The following is a 17253-nucleotide window of genomic DNA, read 5'->3' as shown; positions in this document are numbered from 1 at the left end:
TATCTACAGCTACCTCCCTGTTCCCTAACACTTTATCTACAGCCACCTCCCTGTTCCCTAACACTTTATATACAGCTACCTCCCTGTTCCCTAACACTTTATCTACAGCTACCTCCTGTTCCCTAACACTTTATCTACAGCCACCTCCCTGTTCCCTAACACTTTATCTACAGCTACCTCCCTGTTCCCTAACACTTTATCTACAGCCACCTCCCTGTTCCCTAACACTTTATATACAGCTACCTCCCTGTTCCCTAACACTTTATCTACAGCTACCTCCCTGTTCCCTAACACTTTATCTACAGCCACCTCCCTGTTCCCTAACACTTTATATACAGCTACCTCCCTGTTCCCTAACACTTTATCACCAGCTACCTCCCTGTTCCCTAACACTTTATCTACAGCTACCTCCCTGTTCCCTAACACTTTATCTACAGCTACCTCCCTGTTCCCTAACACTTTATATACAGCTACCTCCCTGTTCCCTAACACTTTATATACAGCTACCTCCCTGTTCCCTAACACTTTATCTACAGCCACCTCCCTGTTCCCTAACACTTTATATACAGCTACCTCCCTGTTCCCTAACACTTTATCTACAGCTACCTCCCTGTTCCCTAACACTTTATCTACAGCCACCTCCCTGTTCCCTAACACTTTATATACAGCTACCTCCCTGTTCCCTAACACTTTATTACCAGCTACCTCCCTGTTCCCTAACACTTTATCTACAGCTACCTCCCTGTTCCCTAACACTTTATCTACAGCCACCTCCTGTTCCCTAACACTTTATCTACAGCTACCTCCCTGTTCCCTAACACTTTATCTACAGCTACCTCCCTGTTCCCTAACACTTTATCTACAGCCACCTCCCTGTTCCCTAACACTTTATATACAGCTACCTCCCTGTTCCCTAACACTTTATCTACAGCTACCTCCCTGTTCCCTAACACTTTATCACCAGCTACCTCCCTGTTCCCTAACACTTTATCTACAGCTACCTCCCTGTTCCCTAACACTTTATCTACAGCCACCTCCCTGTTCCCTAACACTTTATCTACAGCTACCTCCCTGTTCCCTAACACTTTATCTACAGCCACCTCCCTGTTCCCTAACACTTTATATACAGCTACCTCCCTGTTCCCTAACACTTTATCTACAGCTACCTCCCTGTTCCGTAACACTTTATCTACAGCTACCTCCCTGTTCCCTAACACTTTATCTATAGCTACCTCCCTGTTCCCTAACACTTTATCTACAGCTACCTCCCTGTTCCCTAACACTTTATCTACAGCTACCTCCCTGTTCCCTAACACTTTATCACCAGCTACCTCCCTGTTCCCTAACACTTTATCTACAGCCACCTCCCTGTTCCCTAACACTTTATCTACAGCTACCTCCCTGTTCCCTAACACTTTATCTACAGCTACCTCCCTGTTCCCTAACACTTTATCTACAGCCACCTCCCTGTTCCCTAACACTTTATATACAGCTACCTCCCTGTTCCCTAACACTTTATCTACAGCTACCTTCCTGTTCCCTAACACTTTATCACCAGCTACCTCCCTGTTCCCTAACACTTTATCTACAGCTACCTCCCTGTTCCCTAACACTTTATCTACAGCTACCTCCCTGTTCCCTAACACTTTATCTACAGCTACCTCCCTGTTCCCTAACACTTTATATACAGCTACCTCCTGTTCCCTAACACTTTATCTACAGCTACCTCCCTGTTCCCTAACACTTTATCTACAGCTACCTCCCTGTTCCCTAACTCTTTATCTACAGCTACCTCCCTGTTCCCTACCACTTTATATAAAGCTACCTCCCTGTTCCCTAACACTTTATCTACAGCTACCTCCCTGTTCCCTAACACTTTATATACAGCTACCTCCCTGTTCCCTAACACTTTATCTACAACTACCTCCCTGTTCCCTAACACTTTATCTACAGCTACCTCCCTGTTCCCTAACACTTTATATACAGCTACCTCCCTGTTCCCTGTTCCCTAACACTTTATCTACAGCTACCTCCCTGTTCCTTTACACTTTATCTACAGCTACCTCCCTGTTCCCTAACACTTTATCTACAGCTACCTCCCTGTTCCCTAACACTTTATATACAGCTACCTCCCTGTTCCCTAACACTTTATATACAGCTACCTCCCTGTTCCCTAACACTTTATCTACAGCTACCTCCCTGTTCCCTAACACTTTATCTACAGCTACCTCCTGTTCCCTAACACTTTATCTACAGCTACCTCCCTGTTCCCTAACACTTTATCTACAGCTACCTCCCTGTTTCCTAACACTTTATCTACAGCTACCTCCCTGTTCCCTAACACTTTATCTACAGCTACCTCCCTGTTCCCTAACACTTTATCACCAGCTACCTCCCTGTTCCCTAACACTTTATCTACAGCTACCTCCCTGTTCCCTAACACTTTATCTACAGCCACCTCCCTGTTCCCTAACACTTTATCTACAGCTACCTCCTGTTCCCTAACACTTTATCTACAGCTACCTCCCTGTTCCCTAACACTTTATCTACAGCCACCTCCCTGTTCCCTAACACTTTATATACAGCTACCTCCCTGTTCCCTAACACTTTATCTACAGCTACCTCCCTGTTCCCTAACACTTTATCTACAGCCACCTCCTGTTCCCTAACACTTTATCTACAGCTACCTCCCTGTTCCCTAACACTTTATCTACAGCCACCTCCTGTTCCCTAACACTTTATATACAGCTACCTCCCTGTTCCCTAACACTTTATCTACAGCTACCTCCCTGTTCCGTAACACTTTATCTACAGCTACCTCCCTGTTCCCTAACACTTTATCTATAGCTACCTCCCTGTTCCCTAACACTTTATCTACAGCTACCTCCCTGTTCCCTAACACTTTATCTACAGCTACCTCCCTGTTCCCTAACACTTTATCACCAGCTACCTCCCTGTTCCCTAACACTTTATCTACAGCTACCTCCCTGTTCCCTAACACTTTATCTACAGCCACCTCCCTGTTCCCTAACACTTTATCTACAGCTACCTCCTGTTCCCTAACACTTTATCTACAGCTACCTCCCTGTTCCCTAACACTTTATCTACAGCCACCTCCCTGTTCCCTAACACTTTATATACAGCTACCTCCCTGTTCCCTAACACTTTATATACAGCTACCTCCCTGTTCCCTAACACTTTATCTACAGCTACCTCCCTGTTCCCTAACACTTTATCTACATCTACCTCCCTGTTCCCTAACACTTTATCTACAGCTACCTCCCTGTTCCCTAACACTTTATATACAACTACCTCCCTGTTCACTAACACTTTATCTACAGCTACCTCCCTGTTCCCTAACACTTTATATACAGCTACCTCCCTGTTCCCTAACACTTTATATACAGCTACCTCCCTGTTCCCTAACACTTTATCTACAGCTACCTCCCTGTTCCCAAACACTTTATCTACAGCTACCTCCCTGTTCCCTAACCCCTAACACTTCATATACAGCTACCTCCCTGTTCCCTAACACTTTATATACAGCTACCTCCCTGTTCCCTAACACTTTATCTACAGCTACCTTCCTGTTCCCTAACACTTTATCACCAGCTACCTCCCTGTTCCCTAACACTTTATATACAACTACCTCCCTGTTCACTAACACTTTATCTACAGCTACCTCCCTGTTCCCTAACACTTTATATACAGCTACCTCCTGTTCCCTAACACTTTATATACAGCTACCTCCCTGTTCCCTAACACTTTATCTACAGCTACCTCCCTGTTCCCAAACACTTTATCTACAGCTACCTCCCTGTTCCCTAACCCCTAACACTTCATATACAGCTACCTCCCTGTTCCCTAACACTTTATATACAGCTACCTCCTGTTCCCTAACACTTTATCTACAGCTACCTTCCTGTTCCCTAACACTTTATCACCAGCTACCTCCCTGTTCCCTAACACTTTATCTACAGCTACCTCCCTGTTCCCTAACACTTTATCTACAGCTACCTCCCTGTTCCCTAACACTTTATATACAGCTACCTCCCTGTTCCCTAACACTTTATCTACAGCTACCTCCCTGTTCCCTAACACTTTATCTACAGCTACCTCCTGTTCCCTAACACTTTATCTACAGCTACCTCCCTGTTCCCTAACACTTTATATACAGCTACCTCCCTGTTCCCTAACACTTTATCTACAGCTACCTCCCTGTTCCCTAACACTTTATCTACAGCTACCTCCCTGTTCCCTAACTCTTTATCTACAGCTACCTCCCTGTTCCCTACCACTTTATATACAGCTACCTCCCTGTTCCCTAACACTTTATCTACAGCTACCTCCCTGTTCCCTAACACTTTATATACAGCTACCTCCCTGTTCCCTAACACTTTATCTACAACTACCTCCCTGTTCCCTAACACTTTATCTACAGCTACCTCCCTGTTCCCTAACACTTTATATACAGCTACCTCCCTGTTCCCTAACACTTTATCTACAGCTACCTCCTGTTCCTTAACACTTTATCTACAGCTACCTCCCTGTTCCCTAACACTTTATCTACAGCTACCTCCCTGTTCCCTAACACTTTATATACAGCTACCTCCCTGTTCCCTAACACTTTATATACAGCTACCTCCCTGTTCCCTAACACTTTATCTACAGCTACCTCCCTGTTCCCTAACACTTTATCTACAGCTACCTCCCTGTTCCCTAACACTTTATCTACAGCTACCTCCCTGTTCCCTAACACTTTATATACAGCTACCTCCCTGTTCCCTAACACTTTATATACAGCTACCTCCCTGTTCCCTAACACTTTATCTACAGCTACCTCCCTGTTCCCTAACACTTTATCTACATCTACCTCCCTGTTCCCTAACACTTTATCTACAGCTACCTCCTGTTCCCTAACACTTTATATACAACTACCTCCCTGTTCACTAACACTTTATCTACAGCTACCTCCCTGTTCCCTAACACTTTATATACAGCTACCTCCCTGTTCCCTAACACTTTATATACAGCTACCTCCCTGTTCCCTAACACTTTATCTACAGCTACCTCCCTGTTCCCAAACACTTTATCTACAGCTACCTCCCTGTTCCCTAACCCCTAACACTTCATATACAGCTACCTCCCTGTTCCCTAACACTTTATCTACAGCTACCTCCCTGTTCCCTAACACTTTATCTACAGCTACCTCCCTGTTCCCTAACACTTTATCTACAGCTACCTCCCTGTTCCCTAACACTTTATCTATAGCTACCTCCCTGTTCCCTAACACTTTATCTACAGCTACCTCCCTGTTCCCTAACCCTAACACTTCATATACAGCTACCTCCCTGTTCCCTAACACTTTATCTACAGCTACCTCCCTGTTCCCTAACACTTTATATACAGCTACCTCCCTGTTCCCTAACGCCTAACACTTTATCTACAGCTACCTCCCTGTTCCCTAACACTTTATCTACAGCTACCTCCCTGTTCCCTAACACTTTATATACAGCTACCTCCCTGTTCCCTAACACTTTATCTACAGCTACCTCCCTGTTCCCTAACACTTTATCTACAGCTACCTCCCTGTTCCCTAACACTTTATATACAGCTACCTCCCTGTTCCCTAACACTTTATCTACAACTACCTCCCTGTTCCCTAACACTTTATATACAGCTACCTCCCTGTTCCCTAACACTTTATCTACAGCTACCTCCCTGTTCCCTAACACTTTATAGACAGCTACCTCCCTGTTCCCTAACACTTTATATACAGCTACCTCCCTGTTCCCTAATACTTTATCTACAGCTACCTCCCTGTTCCCTAACACTTTATCACCAGCTACCTCCCTGTTCCCTAACACTTTATATACAGCTACCTCCCTGTTCCCTAACACTTTATCTACAGCTACCTCCCTGTTCCCTAACACTTTATCTACAGCTACTATCACCAGCTACCTCCCTGTTCCCTAACACTTTATCTACAGCTACCTCCCTGTTCCCTAACACTTTATCTACAGCTACCTCCCTGTTCCCTAACCCTTTATCTACAGCTACCTCCCTGTTCCCTAACACTTTATCTACAGCTACCTCCCTGTTCCCTAACACTTTATCTACAGCTACCTCCCTGTTCCCAAACACTTTATCTACAGCTACCTCCCTGTTCCCTAACCCCTAACACTTCATATACAGCTACCTCCCTGTTCCCTAACACTTTATATACAGCTACCTCCCTGTTCCCTAACACTTTATCTACAGCTACCTTCCTGTTCCCTAACACTTTATCACCAGCTACCTCCCTGTTCCCTAACACTTTATATACAACTACCTCCCTGTTCACTAACACTTTATCTACAGCTACCTCCCTGTTCCCTAACACTTTATATACAGCTACCTCCCTGTTCCCTAACACTTTATATACAGCTACCTCCCTGTTCCCTAACACTTTATCTACAGCTACCTCCCTGTTCCCAAACACTTTATCTACAGCTACCTCCCTGTTCCCTAACCCCTAACACTTCATATACAGCTACCTCCCTGTTCCCTAACACTTTATATACAGCTACCTCCCTGTTCCCTAACACTTTATCTACAGCTACCTTCCTGTTCCCTAACACTTTATCACCAGCTACCTCCCTGTTCCCTAACACTTTATCTACAGCTACCTCCCTGTTCCCTAACACTTTATCTACAGCTACCTCCCTGTTCCCTAACACTTTATATACAGCTACCTCCCTGTTCCCTAACACTTTATCTACAGCTACCTCCCTGTTCCCTAACACTTTATCTACAGCTACCTCCCTGTTCCCTAACACTTTATCTACAGCTACCTCCCTGTTCCCTAACACTTTATATACAGCTACCTCCCTGTTCCCTAACACTTTATCTACAGCTACCTCCCTGTTCCCTAACACTTTATCTACAGCTACCTCCCTGTTCCCTAACTCTTTATCTACAGCTACCTCCCTGTTCCCTACCACTTTATATACAGCTACCTCCCTGTTCCCTAACACTTTATCTACAGCTACCTCCCTGTTCCCTAACACTTTATATACAGCTACCTCCCTGTTCCCTAACACTTTATCTACAACTACCTCCCTGTTCCCTAACACTTTATCTACAGCTACCTCCCTGTTCCCTAACACTTTATATACAGCTACCTCCCTGTTCCCTAACACTTTATCTACAGCTACCTCCCTGTTCCTTAACACTTTATCTACAGCTACCTCCTGTTCCCTAACACTTTATCTACAGCTACCTCCCTGTTCCCTAACACTTTATATACAGCTACCTCCCTGTTCCCTAACACTTTATATACAGCTACCTCCCTGTTCCCTAACACTTTATCTACAGCTACCTCCCTGTTCCCTAACACTTTATCTACAGCTACCTCCCTGTTCCCTAACACTTTATCTACAGCTACCTCCCTGTTCCCTAACACTTTATATACAGCTACCTCCCTGTTCCCTAACACTTTATATACAGCTACCTCCCTGTTCCCTAACACTTTATCTACAGCTACCTCCCTGTTCCCTAACACTTTATCTACATCTACCTCCCTGTTCCCTAACACTTTATCTACAGCTACCTCCCTGTTCCCTAACACTTTATATACAACTACCTCCCTGTTCACTAACACTTTATCTACAGCTACCTCCCTGTTCCCTAACACTTTATATACAGCTACCTCCCTGTTCCCTAACACTTTATATACAGCTACCTCCCTGTTCCCTAACACTTTATCTACAGCTACCTCCCTGTTCCCAAACACTTTATCTACAGCTACCTCCCTGTTCCCTAACCCCTAACACTTCATATACAGCTACCTCCCTGTTCCCTAACACTTTATCTACAGCTACCTCCCTGTTCCCTAACACTTTATCTACAGCTACCTCCCTGTTCCCTAACACTTTATCTACAGCTACCTCCCTGTTCCCTAACACTTTATCTATAGCTACCTCCCTGTTCCCTAACACTTTATCTACAGCTACCTCCCTGTTCCCTAACCCCTAACACTTCATATACAGCTACCTCCCTGTTCCCTAACACTTTATCTACAGCTACCTCCCTGTTCCCTAACACTTTATATACAGCTACCTCCCTGTTCCCTAACGCCTAACACTTTATCTACAGCTACCTCCCTGTTCCCTAACACTTTATCTACAGCTACCTCCCTGTTCCCTAACACTTTATATACAGCTACCTCCCCGTTCCCTAACACTTTATCTACAGCTACCTCCCTGTTCCCTAACACTTTATCTACAGCTACCTCCCTGTTCCCTAACACTTTATATACAGCTACCTCCTGTTCCCTAACACTTTATCTACAACTACCTCCTGTTCCCTAACACTTTATATACAGCTACCTCCCTGTTCCCTAACACTTTATCTACAGCTACCTCCTGTTCCCTAACACTTTATAGACAGCTACCTCCCTGTTCCCTAACACTTTATATACAGCTACCTCCCTGTTCCCTAATACTTTATCTACAGCTACCTCCCTGTTCCCTAACACTTTATCACCAGCTACCTCCCTGTTCCCTAACACTTTATATACAGCTACCTCCCTGTTCCCTAACACTTTATCTACAGCTACCTCCCTGTTCCCTAACACTTTATCTACAGCTACCTCCCTGTTCCTTAGCACTTTATCACCAGCTACCTCCCTGTTCCCTAACACTTTATCTACAGCTACCTCCCTGTTCCCTAACACTTTATCTACAGCTACCTCCCTGTTCCCTAACCCTTTATCTACAGCTACCTCCCTGTTCCCTAACACTTTATCTACAGCTACCTCCCTGTTCCCTAACACTTTATCTACAGCTACCTCCCTGTTCCCTAACACTTTATCTACAGCTACCTCCCTGTTCCCTACCACTTTATATACAGCTACCTCCCTGTTCCCTAACACTTTATCCACAGCTACCTCCCTGTTCCCTACCACTTTATCTACAGCTACCTCCCTGTTCCCTAACACTTTATCTACAGCTACCTCCCTGTTCCCTAACGCCTAAGACTTTATATACAGCTACCTCCCTGTTCCCTAACACTTTATCTACAGCTACCTCCCTGTTCCCTAACACTTTATATACAACTACCTCCCTGTTCACTAACACTTTATCTACAGCTACCTCCCTGTTCCCTAACACTTTATATACAGCTACCTCCCTGTTCCCTAACACTTTATATACAGCTACCTCCCTGTTCCCTAACACTTTATCTACAGCTACCTCCCTGTTCCCAAACACTTTATCTACAGCTACCTCCCTGTTCCCTAACCCCTAACACTTCATATACAGCTACCTCCCTGTTCCCTAACACTTTATCTACAGCTACCTCCCTGTTCCCTAACACTTTATCTACAGCTACCTCCCTGTTCCCTAACACTTTATCTACAGCTACCTCCCTGTTCCCTAACACTTTATCTATAGCTACCTCCCTGTTCCCTAACACTTTATCTACAGCTACCTCCCTGTTCCCTAACCCCTAACACTTCATATACAGCTACCTCCCTGTTCCCTAACACTTTATCTACAGCTACCTCCCTGTTCCCTAACACTTTATATACAGCTACCTCCCTGTTCCCTAACGCCTAACACTTTATCTACAGCTACCTCCCTGTTCCCTAACACTTTATCTACAGCTACCTCCCTGTTCCCTAACGCCTAACACTATATATACAGCTACCTCCCTGTTCCCTAACACTTTATCTACAGCTACCTCCCTGTTCCCTAACACTTTATCTACAGCTACCTCCCTGTTCCCTAACACTTTATCTACAGCTACCTCCCTGTTCCCTAACACTTTATATACAGCTACCTCCCCGTTCCCTAACACTTTATCTACAGCTACCTCCCTGTTCCCTAACACTTTATCTACAGCTACCTCCCTGTTCCCTAACACTTTATATACAGCTACCTCCCTGTTCCCTAACACTTTATCTACAACTACCTCCCTGTTCCCTAACACTTTATATACAGCTACCTCCCTGTTCCCTAACACTTTATCTACAGCTACCTCCCTGTTCCCTAACACTTTATAGACAGCTACCTCCCTGTTCCCTAACACTTTATATACAGCTACCTCCCTGTTCCCTAATACTTTATCTACAGCTACCTCCCTGTTCCCTAACACTTTATCACCAGCTACCTCCCTGTTCCCTAACACTTTATATACAGCTACCTCCCTGTTCCCTAACACTTTATCTACAGCTACCTCCCTGTTCCCTAACACTTTATCTACAGCTACCTCCCTGTTCCTTAACACTTTATCACCAGCTACCTCCCTGTTCCCTAACACTTTATCTACAGCTACCTCCCTGTTCCCTAACACTTTATCTACAGCTACCTCCCTGTTCCCTAACCCTTTATCTACAGCTACCTCCCTGTTCCCTAACACTTTATCTACAGCTACCTCCCTGTTCCCTAACACTTTATCTACAGCTACCTCCCTGTTCCCTAACACTTTATCTACAGCTACCTCCCTGTTCCCTACCACTTTATATACAGCTACCTCCCTGTTCCCTAACACTTTATCCACAGCTACCTCCCTGTTCCCTACCACTTTATCTACAGCTACCTCCCTGTTCCCTAACACTTTATCTACAGCTACCTCCCTGTTCCCTAACGCCTAAGACTTTATATACAGCTACCTCCCTGTTCCCTAACACTTTATCTACAGCTACCTCCCTGTTCCCTAACACTTTATCTACAGCTACCTCCCTGTTCCCTAACACTTTATCTACAGCTACCTCCCTGTTCCCTAACACTTTATATACAGCTACCTCCCTGTTCCCTAACACTTTATCTACAGCTACCTCCCTGTTCCCTAACACTTTATCTACAGCTACCTCCCTGTTCCCTAACACTTTATATACAGCTACCTCCCTGTTCCCTAACACTTTATCTACAACTACCTCCCTGTTCCCTAACACTTTATATACAGCTACCTCCCTGTTCCCTAACACTTTATAGACAGCTACCTCCCTGTTCCCTAACACTTTATATACAGCTACCTCCCTGTTCCATAATACTTTATCTACAGCTACCTCCCTGTTCCCTAACACTTTATCACCAGCTACCTCCCTGTTCCCTAACACTTTATATACAGCTACCTCCCTGTTCCCTAACACTTTATCTACAGCTACCTCCCTGTTCCCTAACACTTTATATACAGCTACCTCCCTGTTCCCTAACACTTTATATACAGCTACCTCCCTGTTCCCTAACACTTTATCTACAGCTACCTCCCTGTTCCCTAACACTTTATATACAGCTACCTCCCTGTTCCCTAACACTTTATCTACAGCTACCTCCCTGTTCCCTAACACTTTATATACAGCTACCTCCCTGTTCCCTAACACTTTATCTACAGCTACCTCCCTGTTCCCTAACACTTTATCTACATCTACCTCCCTGTTCCCTAACACTTTATCTACAGCTACCTCCCTGTTCCCTAACACTTTATATACAACTACCTCCCTGTTCCCTAACACTTTATCTACAGCTACCTCCCTGTTCCCTAACACTTTATATACAGCTACCTCCCTGTTCCCTAACACTTTATATACAGCTACCTCCCTGTTCCCTAACACTTTATCTACAGCTACCTCCCTGTTCCCAAACACTTTATCTACAGCTACCTCCCTGTTCCCTAACCCCTAACACTTCATATACAGCTACCTCCCTGTTCCCTAACACTTTATATACAGCTACCTCCCTGTTCCCTAACACTTTATCTACAGCTACCTCCCTGTTCCCTAACACTTTATCTACAGCTACCTCCCTGTTCCCTAACACTTTATCTACAGCTACCTCCCTGTTCCCTAACACTTTATAGACAGCTACCTCCCTGTTCCCTAACACTTTATCACCAACTACCTCCCTGTTCGCTAACACTTTATCTACAGCCACCTCACTGTTCGCTAACACTTTATATACAGGGCTTGAACTCATAACATTGTCATCTAATTTCTGTAGACTGCTGTATAAACACGCTAACCAATTGCACCACAGGATCCATTAACAACACTCTCACTGATCACCATATTTTCCACAAACGGAGCTGTGCGATATTCGGACCAGGTCAACATTACCGTTGAGATGCCTGGTTAGCTCAGTCGGTAGAGCATGACACTCTTAATCTCAGGGTCAGAAAACGAAGGATTTGAATACTAGCTGTGCCTGCACTCTGACCTGTTATCTTAATGACATACTTATGTAATGTCCTCCTAAATGGATTGAAAAATGCTCCTTTTCTGGACAATAAATAGACAGGCAGAGGGTTCAAGAAGAGTACATACTCCTGGTGAGGCTCGAACTCACAACCTCGGCATTGCTTCGCTGCATACTGCTGTATAAGTACCACGCGCTAACCGATTGCGCCACAGGAGCCTGATCACCTGTTTACCATATCTTGCACAAACATAGATGTACAATATTCGGTCCGAGTCAGTCCGACAATTGACCTACCTGGCTAACTCAGACGGTAGAGCATGAGTCTCTTAATCTCGTATTTGTGGGTTCGAACCACAAATGGGGTGATTATTTTCTGAGCCGAAGCACCAAATCACTTTGCAAACAGCCATCCAATTGGACTTTCGAGCAGGCTTGCCACCCTGCATTGCTGACGTGTCAGGCATAGCTGGTGATAGAGAAGACGATGATTTTGTATTCTATCTCTGCCTGCACTCTGACCTGTCATCTCAATGACATACCTATTATCTATGAAACGTCCTCCTAAATGGATTGAATAAATGCTAATTTTCTGGACAAGAAATAGACAGGGATAGGCTTCCAGAAGAATACTTGCTCCTGGTGGGACTTGAACTCATAACCTTGTCATCTAATTTCTGTATACTGCTGTATAAGTACAACATGCTAACAGATTGCACAACAGGATCCATCAACAACACTTTCACTGATCTTCATATTTTGCAGTAATGGAGCTGAACGATATTCGGACCAAGTCAATACTACTGTTGAGGTACCTGGCTAGCTCAGTCGGTAGAGCATAAATAGACAGGCAAAGGGTTCAAGAAAAGTACATGCTCCTGGTGAGGCTTGAACTCACAACCCCGGCATTGCTTCACTGCTGTATAAGTACCACACGCTAACCGATTGCGCCACAGGAGCCTGATCACCTGTTCACCATATCTTGCACAAACATAGATGTACAATACTCGGTCCGAGTCAGTTCGACAATTGACCTACCTGGCTAACTCAGACGGTAGAGCATGAGACTCTTAATTTCGTACTTGTGGGTTCGAACCACAAATGGGGTGATTATTTTCTGAGCCGAAGCACCAAATCACTTTGCAAACAGCCATCCAATTGGACTTTCGAGCAGGCTTGCCACCCTGCATTGCTGACGTGTCAGGCATAGCTGGTGATAGAGAAGACGATGATTTTGTATTCTATCTCTGCCTGCACTCTGACCTGTCATCTCAATGACATACCTATTATCTATGAAACGTCCTCCTAAATGGATTGAATAAATGCTAATTTTCTGGACAAGAAATAGACAGGGATAGGCTTCTAGAAGAATACTTCCTCCTGGTGGGGCTTGAACTCATAACCTTGTCATCTAATTTCTGTATACTGCTGTATAAGTACAACATGCTAACAGATTGCACCACAGGATCCATCAACGACACTTTCACTGATCTTCATATTTTGCAGAAATGGAGCTGAACGATATTCGGACCAAGTCAATACTACTGTTGAGGTACCTGGCTAGCTCAGTCGGTAGAGCATAAATAGACAGTCAAAGGGTTCAAGAAAAGTACATGCTCCTGGAGAGGCTCGAACTCACAACCTCGGCATTGCTTCGCTGCATACTGCTGTATAAGTACCATGCGCTAACCGATTGCACCACAGGAGCCTGATCACCTGTTTACCATATCTTGCACAAACATAGATGTACAATACTCGGTCCGAATCAGTTCGACAATTGACCTACCTGGCTAACTCAGACGGTAGAGCATGAGTCTCTTAACCTGTTGCTTCTACTCGGGACGCTTGCGTCCCAACTAGAGCTCTGGAAATGCAAATGCGCTACGCTAAATGCTAATAGTATTAGTTAAAACTCAAAAGTTCATTAAAATACACATGCAGGGTATCGAATTAAAGCTACACTCGTTGTGAATCCAGGCAACAAGTCAGATTTTTAAAATGCTTTTCGGCGAAAGCATGAGAAGCTATTATCTGATAGCATGTAACACCCAAAAAGACCCACAGGGGACGTAAACAAAATAATTAGCATTTCGGCGTTACACAAACCGCACAATAAAATAGAAAACATTCATTACCTTTCACCATCTTCTTTGTTGGCACTCCTAGATGTCCCATAAACACTATTTGGGTCTTTATTTCGATTAAATCGGTCCATATAAAGCCTAGATATCGTTATATGTAGACTGTGTGATAAACGAAAAAAACATCGTTTCAAAACGTAACGTCATTTTTTTAAATTCAAAAAGTCGACGATAAACTTTCACAAAACACTTCGAAATACGTTTGTAATGCAACTTTAGGTATTAGTAAACGTTAATAAGTGATAAAATTCATCAGGAGGCGATGTAAAGATCATTAGCTGTCCTTCTGGAAAAATGTCCGGCTAGAAACTCAACGAAAATATCCGGTCCTAGACCATAGGAGATACGGTGCCCTGCATGTGTTTGACCAAGAAAAAACTCGAAGGGAAATGACAAGACTCTAGACACCGTGTGGAAGCTGTAGGTACTGCAACCTCAGTCAATTAATTGTGGTTCACCTTTATCAATGGGTTCAAGTAGCGCATGGATATATTTTCCCATTTTCAGTGATCAGTTTTTCCTGTGCTTTTCGATGTAAATGCCGTTCTGGTAAAGCCACAGCAGTGATTTAACCAGTTTTATAAACGTCTGAGTGTTTTCTATCCAAACAGACTAAGCAAATGCATATACTATATTCCTGGCATGAGTAGCAGGGCGCTGAAATGTTGCGCGATTTTTAACAGAATGTTCAAAAAAGTAGAGGGTCGACTTAAGAGGTTAACCTCGTATTTGTGGGTTCGAACCACAAATGGGGTGATTCTTTTCTGAGCCGAAGCACCAAATCATTTCGCAAACAGCCATCCGCTTGGACTTTCGAGCAGGCTTGCCACCCTGCATTGCTGACGTGTCAGGCGTAGCTGGTGATAGAGAAGACGATGATTTTGTATTCTATCTCTGCCTGCGCTCTGACCTGTCATCTCAATGACATACCTATTATCTATGAAACGTCCTCCTAAATGGATTGAATAAATGCTCATTTTCTGTCTGGACAAGAAATAGACAGGGATAGGCTTCTAGAAGAATACTTGCTCCTGGTGGGGCTTGAACTCATAACCTTGTCATCTAATTTCTGTATACTGCTGTATAAGCACAACATGCTAACAGATTGCACCACAGGATCCATCAACAACACTTTCACTGATCTTCATATTTTGCAGAAATGGAGCTGAACGATATTCGGACGAAGTCAATATAACTTTTAAGGTACCTGGCTAGCTCAGTCGGTAGAGCATAAATAGACAGGCAGAGGGTTCAAGAAAAGTACATGCTCCTGGTGAGGCTCGAACTCACAACCTCGGCATTGCTTCGCTGCATACTGCTGTATAAGTACCATGCGCTAACCGATTACGCCACAGGAGCCTGATACATTGATTAGCATATTTTGCACAAACATAGATGTACAATATTCGGTCCGAGTCAGTCCGACAATTGACCTACCTGGCTAACTCAGACGGAAGACCATGAGACTCTTAATCTCGTATTCGTGGGTTCGAACCACAAATGGGGTGATTCTTTTCTGAGCCGAACCCCCAACACACTTCGCAAACAGCCATCCGCTTGGACTTTCGAGCAGTCTAGCCACCCTGCATTGCTGACTTGTCAGGCATAGCTGGTGATACAGAAGACTATGAATTTGAATACTAGCTGTGCCTGCACTCTGACCTGTTATCTCAATGACTTATACTGCTGTATAAGTAAAACAGGCTAACCAATTGCACCACAGGATCCATTAACAACACTCTCACTGATCACCATATTTTCCACAAACGGAGCTGTACGATATTCGGACCAGGTCAATATTACCGCTGAGATGCCTGGTTAGCTCAGTCGGTAGAGCATGACACTCTTAATCTCAGGGTCAGAAAACTAAGGATTTGAATACTAGCTGTGCCTGCACTCTGACCTGTTATCTTAATGACATACTTATGTAATGTCCTCCTAAATGGATTGAAAAATGCTCCTTTTCTGGACAATAAATAGACAGGCAGAGGGTTCAAGAAGAGTACATACTCCTGGTGAGGCTCGAACTCACAACCTCGGCATTGTTTCGCTGCATACTGCTGTATAAGTACCACGCGCTAACCGATTGCGCCACAGGAGCCTGATCACCTGTTTACCATATCTTGCACAAACATAGATGTACAATATTCGGTCCGAGTCAGTCCGACAATTGACCTACCTGGCTAACTCAGACGGTAGAGCATGAGTCTCTTAATCTCGTATTTGTGGGTTCGATCCACAAATTGGGTGATTATTTTCTGAGCCGAAGCACCAACTCACTTTGCAAACAGCCATCCGCTTGGGCTTTCAAGGAGGCTTGCCACCCTGCATTGCTGACGTGTCAGGCATAGCTGGTGATAGAGAAGACGATGATTTTGTATTCTATCTCTGCCTGCACTCTGACCTGTCATCTCAATGACATACCTATTATCTATGAAACGTCCTCCTAAATGGATTGAATAAATGCTAATTTTCTGGACAAGAAATAGACAGGGATAGGCTTCCAGAAGAATACTTGCTCCTGGTGGGACTTGAACTCATAACCTTGTCATCTAATTTCTGTATACTGCTGTATAAGTACAACATGCTAACAGATTGCACAACAGGATCCATCAACAACACTTTCACTGATCTTCATATTTTGCAGTAATGGAGCTGAACGATATTCGGACCAAGTCAATACTACTGTTGAGGTACCTGGCTAGCTCAGTCGGTAGAGCATAAATAGACAGGCAAAGGGTTCAAGAAAAGTACATGCTCCTGGTGAGGCTTGAACTCACAACCCCGGCATTGCTTCACTGCTGTATAAGTACCACACGCTAACCGATTGCGCCACAGGAGCCTGATCACCTGTTCACCATATCTTGCACCAACATAGATGTACAATACTCGGTCCGAGTCAGTTCGACAATTGACCTACCTGGCTAACTCAGACG

General features: G+C 44.2%; 1 protein-coding gene and 5 non-coding genes across 8 annotated transcripts in view; all 6 read right to left on the bottom strand.

The window, feature by feature from the left end:
* LOC135561719 (integrator complex subunit 15-like) overlaps nucleotides 1–17253 on the bottom strand; it is a 157485-nt gene that overhangs the window by 77461 nt on the left and 62771 nt on the right. The gene's annotated exons all lie outside the window — the stretch shown is intronic.
* Nucleotides 12302–12395, bottom strand: trnai-uau (transfer RNA isoleucine (anticodon UAU)). Its single transcript has 2 exons — nucleotides 12358–12395; nucleotides 12302–12337 (listed from the first exon to the last, which is right to left on the bottom strand). It is a non-coding gene; the product is annotated as a tRNA-Ile (tRNA).
* trnai-uau (transfer RNA isoleucine (anticodon UAU)) lies at nucleotides 13050–13136 on the bottom strand. Its single transcript is given in 2 exon segments — nucleotides 13050–13085; nucleotides 13099–13136. It is a non-coding gene; the product is annotated as a tRNA-Ile (tRNA).
* Nucleotides 15583–15676, bottom strand: trnai-uau (transfer RNA isoleucine (anticodon UAU)). The gene is made up of 2 exons: nucleotides 15639–15676; nucleotides 15583–15618 (listed from the first exon to the last, which is right to left on the bottom strand). It is a non-coding gene; the product is annotated as a tRNA-Ile (tRNA).
* Nucleotides 16325–16418, bottom strand: trnai-uau (transfer RNA isoleucine (anticodon UAU)). The gene is made up of 2 exons: nucleotides 16381–16418; nucleotides 16325–16360 (listed from the first exon to the last, which is right to left on the bottom strand). It is a non-coding gene; the product is annotated as a tRNA-Ile (tRNA).
* On the bottom strand, nucleotides 17073–17159 carry trnai-uau (transfer RNA isoleucine (anticodon UAU)). The gene is given in 2 exon segments: nucleotides 17073–17108; nucleotides 17122–17159. It is a non-coding gene; the product is annotated as a tRNA-Ile (tRNA).

The sequence above is a fragment of the Oncorhynchus nerka genome, linkage group LG18 (genome assembly GCF_034236695.1).
Source record: "Oncorhynchus nerka isolate Pitt River linkage group LG18, Oner_Uvic_2.0, whole genome shotgun sequence".
NCBI classification, from domain to species: Eukaryota; Metazoa; Chordata; class Actinopteri; order Salmoniformes; family Salmonidae; genus Oncorhynchus; species Oncorhynchus nerka.
The sequence above is the reverse complement of the archived record's forward strand: the minus strand, read 5'-3'. Positions and strand labels throughout refer to the sequence as shown.